The sequence below is a fragment of the Monodelphis domestica genome, chromosome 1 (assembly GCF_027887165.1).
Source record: "Monodelphis domestica isolate mMonDom1 chromosome 1, mMonDom1.pri, whole genome shotgun sequence".
NCBI lineage: Eukaryota > Metazoa > Chordata > Mammalia > Didelphimorphia > Didelphidae > Monodelphis > Monodelphis domestica.
The window spans coordinates 33,791,125-33,810,132 of NC_077227.1; the positions used below are offsets into that span (position 1 = coordinate 33,791,125).

General features: G+C 38.0%; 1 protein-coding gene across 8 annotated transcripts in view; it reads right to left on the reverse strand.

Annotated features, from left to right (window-relative positions):
• Positions 1–19,008, reverse strand: part of HMG20A (high mobility group 20A) — an 84,313-nt gene that overhangs the window by 36,591 nt on the left and 28,714 nt on the right. The gene's annotated exons all lie outside the window — the stretch shown is intronic.

Here is a 19,008-nt window from a genome sequence, read left to right on the forward strand (position 1 = left end):
CTAGTCCTAAATATATGGGTTTGTGACTTGGACTCATCAATTCAAACCTCAGCCAAACAGAAAGCACTAACAGGGCTTTCTTAAGCCTGTTCCTATCAGCTGACAAGGCCAAAGACAGTTAAGAGGCTTTAATATTTGGGCCATAATTCGAGAAAACATATTTATCCATCTAAAAGACATTTAAACATTCTTGCTGTAGAAACTATGGTGCAAAATTACTGGTAAGCATCATGACCCTGAGCAAGTCACTTAACCCCTCACTGCATCTTACTTTTTCCACTTCTAGAATCTAGATAATAATATCGGCCTAATTCACAGGGGTCTAGTGAGGATTAAAGAGAAAGTGTTTTATAAACACTGAGCTCTTCAGATGACAAGTACTTTGAGTATTATATAAATGAAAGGCACAGTTATTGCAGCATTATCCAGTTCTCAGTCTAACCCAAAGGCCCAGATGATTCATCTTTAGCTTAAAAGGTGATAAACTGAGCCCTCCTAAGGAAATGCTGAAGGGGAAGAGGGGGAGGGAGGGCAGACTGATGTGGTTATAAGTCAAAGAAACCACATTTCCAGGTCAGAAATACCTTCTTTCCTACCCTCTAGCATGCCAGCAGAAATCATGTACCTAGATGCAGGAAATAAGCTTAATTGAAAAAATAATTTTATAAAAATCACAAGATCCTTCAGGCTATAGAACCCAAAGGAAAAAAAGGTCAACACCACAAAGTGAGTCATTTTGTCAAGTGGACCTCTGCAAAGAGATTTCCTTTTTCCTTTTCAAGGCTCACCACTAAGGGTTTCACCCTAAGTAGCTAAAAGTGGAAGCCTCCCACCTAGCAGAAAATGTGATCTTCAAACCAATTGCCAGAGATGACCCTAAGCTTCAGACACTTTAGCAGAATGCAAAAGCACTTGGGGGAAAAGAACCTCAATCAACCAAGAGAAATAAAAAAATAAATAAATAAATCTTGAAAATTCACTTTATGGGTTCTCCCCAGTTAGGTCATGTTGCTAAGGAAATGATCTCTTAGAGTGGCAATTAAAAGTGAATACCCGCATCAGCCAAGGCAGAACAAGGGCTTGCTCCACTGCTGACAATTTTAGAAGCAAATCATAGGTGACGATGCTGTTACTGGACTTTCTCAAAATATGATTCCAAAACAGAAATGCTGATGGTCTAGTCTCCATTTTCTCTCTTAGTTTGGGGGCTTTCAGCCCAAATGGTGAGATGATTAATCTGACACTATATTTCTGCACTACTGAATTACAGCAAGTGAAGTACAAGAGACAGAAGGGAAGAATTTCCATCAGTCTCAGACACTACTGAACTATCTTCCTCCTACAATAAGAAAGTCATTTAAGAATATGGTGGAGAGGTTCAATGCAAAAATGGTAATGGCCACCCAAGTTCCAAAGTCATTAGTCCTTGAGATGGAATACACATCAAATCCAGAACCCAACCTTCAATAGGAAAAGCAGAGGACCCAGGCATGCCTGCACTGTCACAGATATTCTGGAGTGGTCTGGGCTCAACTGAAGACGTGTGTGCATAGGGCAGTATGACTTCCTTTCTTACCAAACCACCCCCTCAAATTTTTTTGCCTTCATCACTCTTTTTATTCATTTCACATGAAAGGGAATTTTAGTGAATTATATCTAACAGTCTAAAACTATGTACCTGAATCCCATACCACCATAGACTTTGGTTCTCTTATAAAGAAGAACAGCTGTTTGTGTATCTTTAAGAAACTAGAATCTACTTGACTGGCTTCTTTCTGAAAGTCTTCCAGGAAGGTCAAGGACCTTTCTAGAACTTCAGGCTTGTCAATTTGACTACTCTTGGCACCCCCACACTCAGTCCAAAGGGAAAATTTACTATCTGTTGGTGGGCAAAGTGTTTTTCCTTTTCAGCTGCATAGCATGACCCTCTCTCTGTGCTTGTTTCCCAGATGAACTCTCTCCACATCTGTTCCTAGTCATAAGCCTCTGTGCCTTCATTCATTTCTGAAATGTGGGGAGACAGCTGGACAAGAACCCTAACAACATATAAACAAATCATATAAACAAAGGAAGTTCAGAGAACACACATTTCTTTCTTACTTTTAAGTTTGTTTTATTTAACTCATATGGTTTAGATACTATTTTCTCTCATCAGTGAACAGTTGGATCCCAAAGAATTGAGCCCTAAAAAAAATTTGGCTGCTTGGGGAGGTGAATGGGTTAGATCAATACTGGGAGGAGGGAATGAGAAAAGGATAAAGTCCAAAGGTTTCTAAACTAGTCAAATAATTAGGAAAACTAGGATTTTTTTTTTCAGTAGAATGAATGGAAATATGCAAGGATTAGCATTAGGGGTCAACAAAAATCAAAAACCACTTCCTGCAATCAGTCTCCTGTGGTATCTGTGACTGATAATGCCTGAGACCTCAAGGTCATACTGAATCTGAAATACCAGGGTAAGGCATTTTAGAAATGTAAAGAATGATGTTCTGGAAGGGGAAATACTAAGAATATACACAAATGATGAAAGGCAACACAATGAGGAAGGTTTAAGTGATGGACTTAATTGTTTCAAATCAAAAGAATAAATGGGAGGTATGTTGCTTCTTTCAAAAAATACTGCAGTTAAAAAGGATTAAATCCTGATTCTGAAAGATACTGTGTGACCTCAGGTAAGTCCCTTCCCCTATTAGGGCCTCTACAAATGGGCACACAAAAGCAATGGGTTGAAGGTAATAGGTAGAAATTCAACAAGGATAAAAGTAAAATCATATTATTGGGGACAAAATAAAAAACTTTATAAGTACAAGCTAGGGGAGGCACGGTCATGTGGCAACTGGGGGGTTTTATTATAATGCAAGGTCAATGAGACTCAGCAGTATGCAATGGTATGCCATAAAGCTAATGCAATCATGGGCTGCAATGAGAGCCTGAGCTTCTGAGAACACAAAGGGCATGATGGTCCCATAGTTCTTTACCCTCCTCAGACCTCAGGCGGAGTACTGTGTTCAGTTCTGACTTCCACAATTTAAGGAGACAGTTAAACTGGAAAGTAGAGAAAGGATAGAAACAAGGATGGTGAAGGGCCTTGAACAGACCATGTCGTGGGAGGCTCTGCTGAAAGAACAAGGCATATTTAGCTTGTACAAGAGAAAACTCAAGGGGAAGAAACTGACTGTCTAAGTATTTCTGAAGGGCTATGACATGGAGGTAAGACTTGTTTTATCTGACCCTTGGGAGAAAAATCCTGGAACAATGGAAAGAAGTTGAAAAGAGGTTAATCTAGGTTAGATCTTAGGAAAAACTTCCCAATAATTACTGCTATCCAGAAGGGGAACAGCTGCTTCTGAAAGGTAGGTTCTATCTAAAGGATATGGTTTCTTTTTCAAGCAGAGGCTGCTTGACATCTTTTCACATGTTAGATTTTGCCTATGTCTAAATGTTTTGCTTTTAACATTTATTTTCCTTTGTGCTTCTGGGCACAGCTTAAAATATCTTTCGGACTTTAAAGCAAAAGGAAGTTATCTGAGGTGTCATGAAATGATGTCCTCTCCCCAAAAGTAAAGTACAGTAGCCATGAATTCATGGGGAATCATTTCATTAAATTGTCATTAAGGGGGGCAACAGACATGTGCAGAAGTTCTTACAAGTTTTTAAGTAGAAGACTGAGATGGGGCAGCTAGGTGGTACAGTGGATAGGGAATATAGAGCACTGTGCCAGGAGTCAGGAAAACTCATCTTCAGTTCAAACCTGACCTCAGATACTTACTAGCTGTGTGACCCTCGGTAAATCACTTTACCCTACCTCAGTTGAACTGGAGAAGGAAATGGCAAACCACTCCAGTATCTTTGTCAAGAAAACTCCAAATGGGATCATAAAGAGCTAGACACGACTGAAAAATGACTGAACACAGATGATTAAGAGAGGTTTCGACTGTCAGTTTATTTGAACTGGTTCTGAAAGGGGCCTTGAGATCATCTAGTCCATCTCATTTTACAAATGAGGAACTCTGAGCTCCCCAAGGGTAAAGTGACTTCTCTCAAGTCACAAAACTAAGGTGCTCTGGGAATGAAACTCTTATTGTTTCTACTATATCATTCCCACAGCCATCTAACTTCCACTGAGAGTTAATTTTAAAACACTCTTTTCTAGAAGGAAATTTGATAGCCTTGTGACTTGATCTTTTTAAGTATTAGAATGCAAAAGCAAAAGGCAGAAGAAGGTATTACACCAAACATTAGGGAGGTAAGCCATGCCATTATTTCAATAAGAGTATTTATGAGAAATACCAGGCTGCTACACTGAGTACAGGACCAAAAAAAGGCCAGGTTATGCACATCCAATTTTTTTCACCTAATAAAGGCTCTACAAGCTGTTAACTATTAACCCTCTGACTATTTCTCCTTTTTTCTCAATGAGTTCATTGCCCAACACAGTCTCCCCAATCTACCTCAATTCTTGTCCTTTTATAAAAGAGGGCTTCAACAAAAATAAATGTAAATATTCCTTTAAATGCCAGCAACCCCGAAGTTCCTTCCTCACTCTATTCAACTGTCAGGACTAACTCCTGCTCTTGAACTTCATCTAAGGTACACAGAGTAATAGTTATATCCATAATCTTGGCATAGCAAGTATTCCATTCTTATGAACATGAACTCTAAAATGGAATCAGTGCATATATACTTTAAGGTTTTCAAAGCAGTTACATATTGTTTCATTTGATCAAAAATCTGTTCTCTAGCCACATCATGACCTCTTATTGCTCTAATTCATCATTTTCTTAGGTCATTACCCTTGCTCAGGCTATACTCTACTAGCAGGCTCTGGGCCTGGGGTCAAGAAGACCCAAATTCAAATCTGACCTCTAACACTTACAAGCCGTGTGATTGTAGGCAAGTCATTTTACTTCTGTTTTCCTCGGATTCTATAAAATGGGGGAAATAATAGTATCAAATGAGACAATAATTATAAAGTTGGCACTATGATTGGCACATAATGTCCTATAAATGTTAGCAATCATTATTTTTAGCGAGCCAGTTTAATTCCAAACAAGGCTCTTCACTTGGGTCTCTGGCTCCTTTGTCCTACCACCTCTAACACCCTGCCAAATCCCAAACTTACAATACCTCTTACCATCTGTCTCCTCTGTTCTTACTCATGTTCTCTAGAATGGAGCTGGAGGAAGCTATGCAACTGCCACTACATACTGACTTTACCTAATCTCAGCTGGGTCATCTCTGAAGCAAAGCAATCCTTTACTTGGCCAATACTGATTTTCTTTATTCCATAGACTATTCTAAGCTCCCTACACCATCCTTACAGGTAAGGACCTTGTCTTATACTTTAGTTAGAAAACTGAGGTCAATCTTTTTGAGCTTTTTCTCCTCTTGTTGTCATCCCCTCTTCCTATTCTTTTCCTTTACTCCAGCTACTGATTAAAGAGGTGGTCTTTCTCTTGAACAAAGAAATTTTTGACTCTACCCCCTCCTGTCTTTTCCAGCATATCACTTCAACAACCATGCCCCTCTTTCTGGAATCTTCCCTTTCCCTATTGCTGTTACTCCCTCCTGCTTACAAATATGCCCCAAATTTCCTTTTTCTTGAAAAGAAACTCTCACTAGTTCTTACTGCTAACTTCTCCTATAGCTCTCCTCTTTTTCTTAGCCAAACTACTTGTAAAAGCTGTCTACATTCCTTCTGCTTTCTCACCTCTTTACACCCTCTGCGACCAGACTTCCTAAACTCATCTCTCAACTGCTCCCTCCAGTTATCAATGTTTTTTAAATGATCTTTTCTGAAGTGTCATCCTTCTTGACCTCTCTGCAGTATTTGATACTGCTGATGACCCTACTCCTTCTGGATGTTCTCTTTTCTCTGGGGTTTCCTCCTACCTATCTAAGCATTCTTTGATGTCAAATCAGCATCTATGTCCTGTCCACAGATTGGGGGGTTACTTGTTCAAGACTCTAGCCTAGGTCTTTCTTTATACTTTCTCTTTATTAGCATGTAACATCCTTATGAGTGGGAATGTTTCATTTTTGTACTTGTATTTCTATATGTTGTATAGTTCCTGGCATATGGCAGGTGATTGTCTACTGATTGGTGATTTCATTAAGCTCTTATATCAACTCTACACAGATAATTTTCAGATATACATACCCATCCCAACTATTCTCCTGAGCTCTAGTTCTATATCAGAAATTGTCTACTGGATATTTCAAACTGAATGTTCTCAATTTAATATGTCCAAAACAGAACCCATTACCTAATCTCATATGCATTCCTCCTTCCACACTTCCCTATTATTGTCATGAGCAGAACTTTCCTCCCAGTCACTCATTTCACAACTGTATCAACATCCTGTACTCTTCAACCTCACTCAACTTATCAATTCAATGGCCAAATCTTGTCATTTCTTTCTCCAAAATATCTCTCACACAAAACATCTCTCAACAATTCATTGAGATGGATTCTATGACCATCAAGAGTTGATGTCCTAAAAAATTCCATCTAGAAAGATTACTCAAAGAACCCATATACTTAGCTCCAATCTTTCTCTCGAATTATAAATCAGTCTATTGGGACATCTACTGGATGTTCCATCAGCAATTCAAGTACATTGTGTTGGTATAAAAAACTTAACTAAAGCACAAATTTAACTATATTATTTTCTTACTCAGCAGTTTTCGATGGGTTTGGGTTCTTTTAAATTTTCAGAATGGAATTTAAAGTCTTCTACAATCTCACTCTTTTAAAAAAATTTTATTTGGCATTCTATCTCCTGCCTAATATTTTTGTATATAGCAGTCCCTCCAAGTCTGGAATGTATGCCTTCCTTTCAGTTAGATGACACCTGCTATGTCATGCCTTCCTTGATTTCTGTGTTACATTCCAAATACTTTGGTAGAAAGTAAGCTCCTCCTCTAAAAGCAGAGATTGTTCCATTTTTTTTCCTGTTGGTATCTTTAGCACTTAACCTAATTCCTTATACATAGTAGGTATTTCATGTTTGCTAAATTTCATGATATTACTTTATGCCGCCACCACCTTTGAAGATGAGCGACGTCGACGTCTTGCCACTGCGGGTGAATGCCAACACCAGGCCACAGCCGCACCTCCCGTAACAACTGGCGTCCCATGCCCCATGTGCCACAAACTTTGTGCCTCAGTCTTTGGACTTCAAAGCCACATGAGGGTACATCAATAGATGATAATGCACAAAGACAATAGTCATTCTCGGTCACTGAGAGACTACCACTAACTTTATTAAATATCCACCTATGCATTATTCATGATTTTAGCAAATGTTTTGAATTATGAACAATGAAATCAAACAGGAATTGTTATTAATTTTGTTTAGTAATAAAAGGTATGTCTTTTCACTTAAAAGTGGATTCTATCATTCAATTCAGATCTACCAAAAGAAATACCATTAAGAAGGCAGAGCAATCTCAATGGACACTAGGAAGCACTTACACTTGGGCAGTGTGAATTTTCTCTTCTTTGGTCAACATTAATTCTGCCAATTCTTTCACCCAATGAGTTAAGGAAATCAGTACAGTAGTCCTTGACTTAAAAAATGATCACTATATACAAAACGTTGTCCTTCCTCCCCAGTCTACAACCTACTAGAATCTTCCCTGATGCTATTTTGAAAGCTATTGTGAAAACACTTGGAATTTTTGGAGAACCTTTGGGTTCAGAAATAATTCAGAAAAAAGCTGTGAAAAGAAATACTAGTTTAGGCAAGTTGGCCCAAGAGACAGATTCCCAGGCACAGTCAGTCCACATGTCCTGTGGGGTTTAGCCTCTTTGGTGTTCCACTCCTTCACTCCCATAGCTTTCCATATGTAAAGTTTTTATTTCTATTTGCCCATGAAAAGGACAAAAAAAGTGCCTAAAAATGCCACTAGACAGAGATTTATTTGGATTAATGGGCAGATACTTAAAAAAAAAGGCAATTACTTTTAGCAGTGTTAGGAAGCTATAGCAACACTAGTTAATATTCGTTTATTCATGTTCTTTTCCTTTTAACACAGAGCTATAATCTGCTAGACTGGGGGGAATGGGAGCTGACTTTAAAAGTTCTTCTAGGGTGGACAGGGAATAATTCTAGAGCATAGTATACTTCGGGATGGAATGAGGAAGGCCTGAGGTGGGGAGCTTAGGGAAGTTCCCACAATAAGTTACTTTTAGTCCTTCCCCTGTTCCATGTTTACAACCTTAGTGTTCTTACCCTGAAAGACAGATTTGTGCTCTGCTTTTAAATAAAAAAATTCCTAACAATTAGGGAGACCCAAAAAAGGAATGAGTTGACTCCATCAGTAACTAGATCACTCCGAAGAAGGGATTCAATAATTCAATTAAACACCTTCTGTGTAAACATAAAGTAAATTCAAATAAATATAGCTATAATTTCTAGGGGTGAGGAGGTAAGGCTAGAATCAAGAAAGGCCTCATGGTGTACTCTGAAGGAAGGTACAGATTTTATGAGGAAGAAAGAGGAAATAGAATATCATGTCCAGAAAATATCTGCTTTGACTAGGATAGAAAAAGCTTATGAAAAAGGACTGCAAAAAGGGAGGTAGACTTACCACTTGTTGGGGATACCATCTTGGGGGAGCTTCTTGTATGGGTACAGACTGGATATGAACTCCTCTGAGGTCTTTTTGATAGGTCACTGTGATTATCTCTTCCTAGCCTATCTCTGATTCTTTCTTCTTGGTACTTTTCACTGGCTTCCCTCTTTCTTCCCAAGACTTACCAAAATTCTCTTTTAGGCCCTCCTCTCTTCTCTCTTTATCCTTTATATTTTCTTTGACCAATCTCATCCATATTTAATGACTTCAACTATCTCCTTTCCACAAATAACCAACTCATGGTGTAAGAAGGCAGGGACTGTTAGTGGTTTTTTTTTGGCCCTGAATCCACGGCACCCACTACTGTACCTGGAACATAATATTCACCTAGTAAATTATTACAAATAAATGACAACATGCACATGACATTTAAAATTTTTAATAGCACTATAATGCCTATTATTATAATTACCTATGATTCTAAAAACTATATTGCCAGATCTGATCTTTCTAGGAAGTTCCAGAGTCAAATTTCCAATTGTCTACTGGATTATTTCTAACAGGGAACAAATCATGTCCATTATATAACTCAGCTTTCCACTAGAATCTCTCTTCAATGCTGACTCTTCCTCCTCCATACATCTCATGGCTAGGTGATTAGTTATCAAACTATCTTTACTTTCTCCCTGTGACATGGATCACACAACCAGGTCTTCCTTCCTCCTCCCACCTTGAGGCTCTCATTTCTACTCATATGGACTCTTTTGCAGCCTACTGGAGTTACTTTCTCCCCACCCAAGATCAATTCTTCCCATTTCTGATCTATGCAGAGATCTCACTGTGTCATTCTCCTTTTGTCTATCATGTCCAAATCCTTTACCCTCATTTAAAAAACAAACAAACATCCCAGGTATCCTAGGTCTCTCTTTAAGTTTGGATTTCCCCCCTTTTCCAGTCTTACTTCACAAAGTTTTCCAAATGTCAAACTGAACTACTTGCTACCTTTTGTATATATCCAGTAGCTTTTTGCTTTGGCTCACAGTATTTGTTCATAGACCCCTTTTGAAACTGAACCCTACTATCAACAAGACCCAATTCAAAAGTCACCTTCTCAAAGAAAACTTTACCTTACTTCTCCCCAAGGGGAGAAAATATTCCTTCTTTTCTTTGATCTCACAAAGCACTTTGTGTCTCCTTTTTTGCTTTTTGTATTGTGTATTGGATTGTTGTAACTATATGGTAAAGCATATGTATAAGTGTTATAGTTCTAGTAGGCTATCAGCCCCATGAGAACAGAACCATGTCTTAATTATCTCTGCATCCTCACCAATGCCTAACTCAGTGCTTGGTACATAGTGGTCAATATCCAAAGAAATGTGTACACTTTGTTTTTACAATTAAATTCTCATGATCATATACTGCAAGAATCCTTTAACATTTCTATCCTTAGAGAAAGGTTAAAAAACCACTTACTACTCCCTCAACAATGGTGTGTGTATATGTGTGTGTGTGTGTGTGTGTGTGTCCTTTGTTATTAAAAAATAAGAAGGCAATTTCCAAGAGAAAGAAAGAAGTTCTGAATTATTGCCAGAAATAAAAGCTAAAGAGACAAATTCATCACTGCTTCCTTGGCTTAGAATACTTTTTTCCAGTAAGTGCCCTTGGGACACTCTGGGATGTTAAAAAGATGTCTGTGGTATGGTAAAATGTTCTGGGTTTCTTCATTTTCATCTGCCTTTAAAAAAAATGGGGAAAACTGGGAAATAGAAAGGAGAACATTTCTATGTACTTGCTATTTGTGTATACATGGATATATATAATCAATCAAATAAAATATTGATTAAGTACTTACTATGTGCAATGCTCCATGCTAGTCACTGAGAAAAAAAATGAGGTATGAAGTCTATATTTGTAAAGATGAATTTAGAGTTGTGACTTTAAATCTAGATTTAAATGGTCACCAAATAAACTTCCCAAGTCAGTCTGGAAATTTATGGTAATTTAATTAATATAGAGGGAAGGAATTTAAGGAGAAGAGAGAGGGAGAGGAAAAAGAGTTAATTTAAACTGCTCTGGCTCAGGCTGAGCCAGGCAGGAGTTAAAGGCCTTGGCCAAAGGGGCCTCCCTGAGCCCAAAGGAAAAGGAAGTCAGTCTTATCACTCACCAGGAGATCATCTTAAAAAAGCTGTCTGAGTGAGCTCCTCCAGGCTGAGTTCCAGGATTGAACTGGCACCAAGGCTGCTCACAGGAAGTGATCAGCCAGATTCAACTTTCCAGGGAAAGAGATTTTGAGAGATGAAAAAATCCCAAATATCCCAAAACCTTTCACCCTTGTGTTTCCACCTCTAAATTTTCATATCTACCAATCACATCAAAGGCTCTCTCCAGGACTGCCCATACTTTTAGCTCTCACCTTCTTTGATTAGTTTATATCTTTTGAGCTACTTCACACTTCTTTGTTAAGTTCACCTTTTGTTAGTTACTTGACCTTTTTGTGATTAATTTAACCTTTATAGTTACTTAACACCTTTTTGTATTAAGGTCTAAAAATAGACTTAGCTTAAAGTTCTAGCTTCATTATAAGATGAGAACTAAGTACCTTCATTGTTCAATTAGGAGATTACAACTTTATCTTCCCCTAAAGTATGTCTAAGTAGGGTGGAGTAGTTTTAAAATTCACATATTCCTTATATCTATCTATCCTTCCTTTTTCAACTCTCAGAATCCTTTATTTCTTAAACAAACAAACAAAGAAACAAAAAAAAACCTTACCTTCTATCTTGGAATCAATACTAAGTACTGGTTCCAAGGCAGAAGAGGCATGGGCTAGACAATTAGGATTAAGTGTCTTGCCCTTGGGTTGTACAGCTAGGAAGTGACTAAGGCCAGATTTGAATCCAGGTCCTCCTGACTCCAGGTCTGGTGTTCTATTCAGAGCCACCTAGGTATTCCGAATCCTTTACTTCATGTAATGCTCAGCAGTTCATGTGTGGTACTCTTACAGCAAGAATTTCTTGATCTTCCTAGCAGTTAATGCTCTTTCCCTCCTCCAATAGTCTGTTTTCATGTTATATGTCCCTAACTAATGGAATATAAGCCTCATGGGAATGGATTATTTTTTGTTTTGTCTTTACATGCCCAGGATCAGGTATGGTGGTATAAAATTCTAGGCACTTAATAAGTGCTCACTGAATTTAACTAGGAAATGAGAGTGGGGCAGTTAACACATAGTGAGTACAAAGAACAAATGGGAGGATGCACTGAAGCTAATCAAATTTTGGAAGATATAAAAGGTCCCCAGCACAATGGGCAGGTGCACCATGAAGTATTTATAGAAAGATAGGAACATAAATGAAGTGGGAGGATGCATGCTTCTTTATAGCACATGACACTTTTCCAGTTCTGAGACAGGACTCCTTACAAATCCTAGGAAACCTAATTTCGTGACTTTTTATGCATTCTCATTCTGCTTAGTGTAGGCAGCTGCAAAAACATACTACCAAGAAAAGGCAAGGAGAAATGAATTCCTATGGATGACCCTAAACTCTTAAGTCTTCCCTACTGCAAAATAGCAAGAGACTAGTTGTTGTTTAGTCATTTTCAGTTGGGTCCAACTACTCATGATCCCTTTTGGAGTTTTCTTCTTTTTTTAAATAAGATATTTTATTTTCCCAAGTATGTGTAATAATTATGTTCAGCATACATTTCCTAAAACTATAAGATCTAAATTGTCTCCTTATCTCCTTTCCCTCCCCTCTCTTAAGAGATGGTAAACAATCTGTCTGGGTTATCATGTTATCACATAAAACATATTTCCATAATGTTCACTGTTGTAAGAGAATACTCATATAAAACCAAAACTCCCAAATAAAAGGACAAATAAATCAAAGTAAAAAATAATATGCCATTCCGATTTCAATAATTCTCTCTGGAAATGGACAATACTCTTTGTCATAAGCCATTCAGAATTGTCCCAGATCATTATCATGGAGAGTAGATAAGATTTTCACCCCACTATATTGCTGTAGCAACAGTGTACAATGTTCTCTTGGTTCTGCTTATTTTGCTTTGCAACAGTTCATGTGGGTTTTTCCAGCTCTTTCTGAAATCATCCTGTTCATCGTTCCTTGTAGCGCAATAGTTTTCCATCACCAACATGTATCAACCATTCCCCAGTAAACGGACATCCCCATAATCTTCAATTCTTTGCCACCACAAAAAGAGAGGCTATATTTTTGTTCAAGTAAATCCTTAACCTTTTTTTATTATCTCTGGGGTACAGACCCATTAGTGGTACTATAGGATCAAAGGGTATGTATATTTTGTAGCCCTTTATGTTCCAAACTGCCCTCCAGAATGGTTGAATTAGTTTACAATTCCATCAATAATGTATTAGTGTCCCAATTTTGCCACATCCCCTCCAACATTTATCACTTTCCTTTACTGTCATATTGGCCAATCTGATAGGTGTGAGTTGGCTGTAAAGCCAACTTCAGAGTTGTTTTGATATGCATTTCTCTAATCAAGAGTGATTTAGAACATTTTTTTCACATAATTATTGATAGCTTTGATTGCTTCATCTGAAAACTGCTTATTAATATCTTTTGACCATTTTTCAATTAGGAAATGATTTGTATTCTTAAAAATTCGAATTTAAAAATCTGAGAAACTTAGACCTTTTTCAGAGAAATATGCTATGAATCTTTCCCCAGTTTGTCATTTCCTTCCTAATCTTAGTTATATTGGTTTTGTTTGTAGAAACCCTTTTTAATTCAATATACTTAAAATTATTTTTTACATCTTATAATGCTCTCTATCTCTTATTTGGTTATAAATTCTTCCTTTGTCCATAAATCTGCCAGGTAGTCCTGGATGTCTAAATCATATATTCATTTTGACCATATCTTGGTATAAGGTGTGAAGTATTGGTCTATACCAACTTTTTACTATAGTGTTTTCCATTTTTTTCTAGCAGTTTTTGTCAAATAATGAATTCTTATTGCAAAAGCAGAGGTCTTTGGGTTTATTAAACACTAGATTGCTAAGGTCATTTACATCCCTGTAAAGTGTATATCTAATCTACTCCACCAGTACACCATTTTATTTCTTAGTCAGTACCAGACTGTTTTGATGATTATTATTTTATAGTACAGTTTGAGACCTGGTACTGCTAGGTCACTTTCCTTACCCCCCCCCCCCCCCCATCAAGTCCCTTGATATTCTTGATATTTTGTTCTTCCTTTGACAAAGATACTGGAGTCATTTGTCATTTCCTTCTCTAGCTCATTTTATAGGAGGAAGAAACTGAGGTGGTGAACAGGACTAAGTGACCCGTCCAAGGTCACACAATTAGGGTCTGAGGATAAATTTGAATTCAGGTCTTCCCAATTCCACCAGGCCTAGCACTTTATCCACTGAACCACTAAAGTTCCTTTGTACTACAAGTAAAGAAATACTATTTGAAAGAGAGACAGAGAGAAAGAGGGAGAGGGAAAGTGAAAGTGGGATCTTAATAAAAGACATTAAATATATACCTCACCACATTATTTTGGAGAGAAATGCACTATAGACAAATTTTCCTGCAAGCAAAAAAATTCAGCACACTCTCTGTTACAGTTCACATGTGAAAAGGGAAAAGATTCCCCTTAAAGGAAAACTGACAGTACAAAGGGAGAATTCCAAGATTTTTTCCTAGTCCAAACTTGATGACATGCTTCCCAAATTTATTTTTTATCTCACCATCCACAGAAGCTTGTCCAAGACTTCTTTCCTTCTTATTCATCCCACAGTACTCCCTCTCTCAGTTGTAGACCTCTACTTCTTACTTTAGTAAATTTATGTAATGTGAGTTTGCTCTTCTCCCTATCTCTTCAACTCAAATCTTAGACTACACTTTCCTCCCTTCCCCTCTCTGACAATGAGGCAGTACTTTTCTTTTCCAAAACCACCTTCCATACATTTGTACTTGAACCCATCCCCTCTGTTCTTTTTCAGAAGATCACAACCTCAATTCTTCAACTTCACCCAATCTCATGGTTTATTCCCTGCCTTCAAATATGTCTAAGCCTTTCCTAATCCTTAAAAAACAAACAAAACCACTTCATTAAACCCAATAATCTCCTGGAACTCTCATTCTCTGGACCTCCTCTTTTTCACAGCTAAACCTTCAAAAAGCTTCCCTCCCATATCACTCAATGGGAACTGGTCTCTAAAGTTACCAAAATTTTTTTAATTGCCACTATCATAGTCTTTTAAAAATCTCAGTCCCAGTGATGGCATACCTATTGCACATGTGTCAAAAATGGCATACTGAGCCCTCTCTGCAGGGCATGCCTGCTGTTACCCACCATAGTTTGTTACTAGAAAGGCAGAGGGACTCCAGGTGGAGCTGTTCCCCATCCCTTCTCTATGTGCTTGAGGACATTCTTCACTTCACCTGTCCCTCTGTCCAACAGCCCAATGGGAGTGCTTCCTCCCTCCCTTGTCTGGGGTTAAAAGGGGGCTGAGGGGTGAGGTATGTGTGTATGTGGGCATGGCACAGCACTTGGTCTGGAGTGGGGCATGGTGTGGATCTCCACCTCTAAAAGGTTCGCCATCACCACCTCAAGATCCTTCTTGATTTACTGGCTGCATTCAACATTCCTCTTCAATCTGGGTTTCTGTTATACTTATTCTTAGATCTCCTTCCACCTGCAGGACCACTCCTCCATGTTCTTTATAGGCTCATCCTCTTTGACTCCACTTCCTAAATGTTGGTGATTGACCAAGGCACTCTTCTCTTCTCTATTTACTTGCTTGGTAACTTCATGGATTTAATAATCAACTCTAGAAAAATAATTTCCAGACTCATCTCCAGCCTCAGTCTCTTTCCTGAGCTTCAGTACTGCATGACCAACTGCCTACTGGATATTTAAAATTGGTTGTCTCAGAGACATCTTGTCCAAAATTGAATTTGTTATCCATCCTCCCCCACCTCCCTTGCCCTGGTCAACCCTCTTCCAAATGTCACTATTTCTGCTGAAGGTATCATCATCCTTTCAGGCAAATGGGGATCATAATCTTTTTTTTTTTTAACCCTTACCTTCCGTCTTGGAGTCAATACAGGGTCACACAGCTAGGAAGTGGCTGAGGCCAGATTTGAACCTAGGACCTCCCGTCTCTAGGCCTGGTTCTCAATCAACTGAGCTACCCAGCTGCCCCCTGGGGATCATAATCTTAACCTTATTCTTGATTTGTCACTCTCCCTCACCTTACATATCTAATCAGTCATTAAACATTAAACAGTCATTAAAATCCTTAAATTTAAAATCTACTCACAAAACTACCACCTTAATTCAGGTTCCCATCACTTCTTGCCTAGATTATTGAAGCAATTTTTGACTCATGGTTCTCCCCCCTCTAATCCATTCTACATGGTGCTGCTACCAAAGTAATTTTTCTAAACACAGATCTGACCTTATCACTCCCCTATTCCATATATCCCAGAGACTCACCTAGGATCAAATATCAACTTGTCTGTTTAGCTTTTAAGAGCCTTCACAGCCTGGCCCCAACTTATCTGTATGATCTCAATGAACAAATTTTCACCTTCCCTACTTTGTGATCCAACCAAACTAGCTTTCTCTTTATTCCTCCAATCAACACAATATCTCCCATCTGTAGGTCTTTGCACTGCTCATTTACCATGCTTATAGTAGAAATGAGCTTTAATATACTACCAGTTATGTGCCAGGCACTGCACGAAGGGTTTAATAAATATTATTTCAAACAATATCTACAAATACAACAGCAATAAGTACCACCACAATAACAGCAAGCAACAACCACTACAATAGGACAACTATAGTAGCAGCAACCACAACCACCACCATAGCAGTAAAAGCAATAGCAACCACTAGCATTCATGAGGCACTTTAGAGTCTGTGACATTCTTCAGATGTTATGTCATTTGAAGGTCACAAGGACCCTGTAAGTTATTGTACTTATTTTGTGAATAAACCGAGGCTAAGAATTTAAATGATGTGCCTGGGACCTGCAGCTGGTTAAACTTCCTGATTCCAAGGCCAAAAATGCCAGTTTCCTCATCAATAAATTAAGGGGAGTGGATTAGCCAATCACCAAAGTCTTTTTCAGCTATGATCTTGTGAATCGTGTTCTCACCCCTTGTCCTCTCCCATAATCCTCTCTCTGTTAACATTCTTAGAGAACAATTAGCAGTTTCAATTTACAAGCAGGATAAAAGTCCAATTGGACAAAATACCTCCCTGTCCATGGCACTGATCTTAGGGCCATGTTGACAGACTGTCAATTTTCCCTCTACATATGACCAAGACTGACCTTTAGATGTTTATACCAAAGTGATGATTATTCTAGTGAAGGAATTTATTTTGAATTTCTAAAGGAAGTTTGATTTTCCCATCTGTGTGGATTTACTAATATCTATAACAATTAATAAAAGAAAAAATCTCATTTGATTCTCACAACAATCCCATAAGCTGGATGATGTTATCATCTCCATTTTACAATTGAGGAAACTAAGGGAAATTGAGGTTAAGTGACTTGCCCATAGTCACACAGCTGGTTAATTCTAAGGCCATATTTGACCTCTTCCCAGTATTCTCTCTTTAAATTATTGATATGTATATGTATCCCCTCATTAGGATGTAAACTCCTCAGCAGGGATTATTTCATTTGCTGTTTTTGTATTCACAATGCAAGGCACATGACACTTACTGATCAACTATTTTGCCCTAATCTGGTCACTCCTCTACTGATGGGCATTAATTTTGTTTCAACTATGAAAAGTACCTGTATGAAAATATTGGTATATATGTAAGCTTTCTTTCTATTTTTTTTTTTTGGGGGGGGGGGGGGGTAATGTGCCTAGCAGTCTAGTACCTGGCCTGAGAGGTAGACAAAGTTTAGTCAAACCACTTCACAGCTCCAACAACTGTATCTTCATTAAGAATTTTTTTTTCTTCTCTGGTTTGCCGTAGTTGAAAAACTCTTCACCAAGTGACCATGCAGCATTGGTGATGAATCTCTCTCTACTTTGATAAAACGACAGGCCCTCAGAAAGCCAACCTACTCATTGGTGGGATTATATGTAGATAATTTCCAAGCCACAATGGGATATCAGAGTAGGACTGTGTGCAAGATGTTGAATGAATAGTCAAAAATGAAAGGGAAAAAATGTAAAGTTCTGAATGACCTTATTTGGATTACAGTGGTGATGACTAACAATGATTAACAGCTATTAATACTCAGATTTTCAGAAACAGTCGGCAAACATATGTAGAAATCCAACTGGACATGTGTTTTAAATTCTCAAAGCCTAGTTTCTTATTGATATTTCTTTTCTAATAATACACCTTCAGGACAAAGCTTTGTTTATCAATTGAATCTAGACCTTAATCTCCCACCCTAAACTAGCAAGAGGGGCCAAGTTGCTAGTGGATGAAAGCATTAGGAATCCCCAAAAATGCTGACAGATTAGAGCAATAGACTGAAGATACTAAAATGAAATTCAATGGGGATAAATACATTCATGGTTTGCTTTTTAACTCTTACCTTCCACCTTAGAATCAATACTATATATTGGTTCCAAGGCAGAAGAAAGGTAAGGGCTAGGCAATGGGGTCAAGTGACTTGTCCAGGGTTGTATAGAATAAACATATTTTTATACTTGTGATCTGCCAAAGAAGGACAGAACCATGAACAACAGAAAGTTGTGAGAGAAAAATTTAGACCTGATATTGTCTTTACAATCAGAGCTATTCCAAATTGAAACAGGTTACCTGTAGAGAGGTAGGAGGTTTCTTTGCCTTGGAGGTCTTTACACAGAGGCTGGACAGAGGTAATTCCCTTTGGTTGAAAATTGACTTAGCTGGCTGCTAAAGGCCCTTCCTGTTGCTTTCTGTGTTATTGGCCTAATTAAAAACAGGTACCCCCTCCTCCAAATTTCTAACATATATCAGGCCAGAGAAAATAGGGTCTGTATTAGAAAGGCTCACAGAGCTCACCTAGTCTAATGCCCTTATTTTATAGATTCAAAAATGAAACTTGGAAAAATGAACTGTCTTGCCCAACTACACAAGGGTAGTAAATAGAGTTGAGATTTAAACCCACATCCTTATTCTAAAATCAGGGCTCTTTCTACCACATGCGACTCTCTTAAATGTATCACTTTAAAAAGGGATCACTTTCCTTCTTCCTCTTCCAAATACATTTCACTTTTGGACATGAATTAGTAGAAACTGTTAAAATGGTCTCATGCTTAGTTTCTCTGCTAGCATTTTATTGTTGTAAAATTTGCTCTAATGTGATCTCATTTGTATCATTTCTGTATTCAGATAAACAGGATCAGCTCTTCAGAGGATACTAATTCATCCAAAAATCAAACCATTGCGATGCCTACTTTCATAGAAC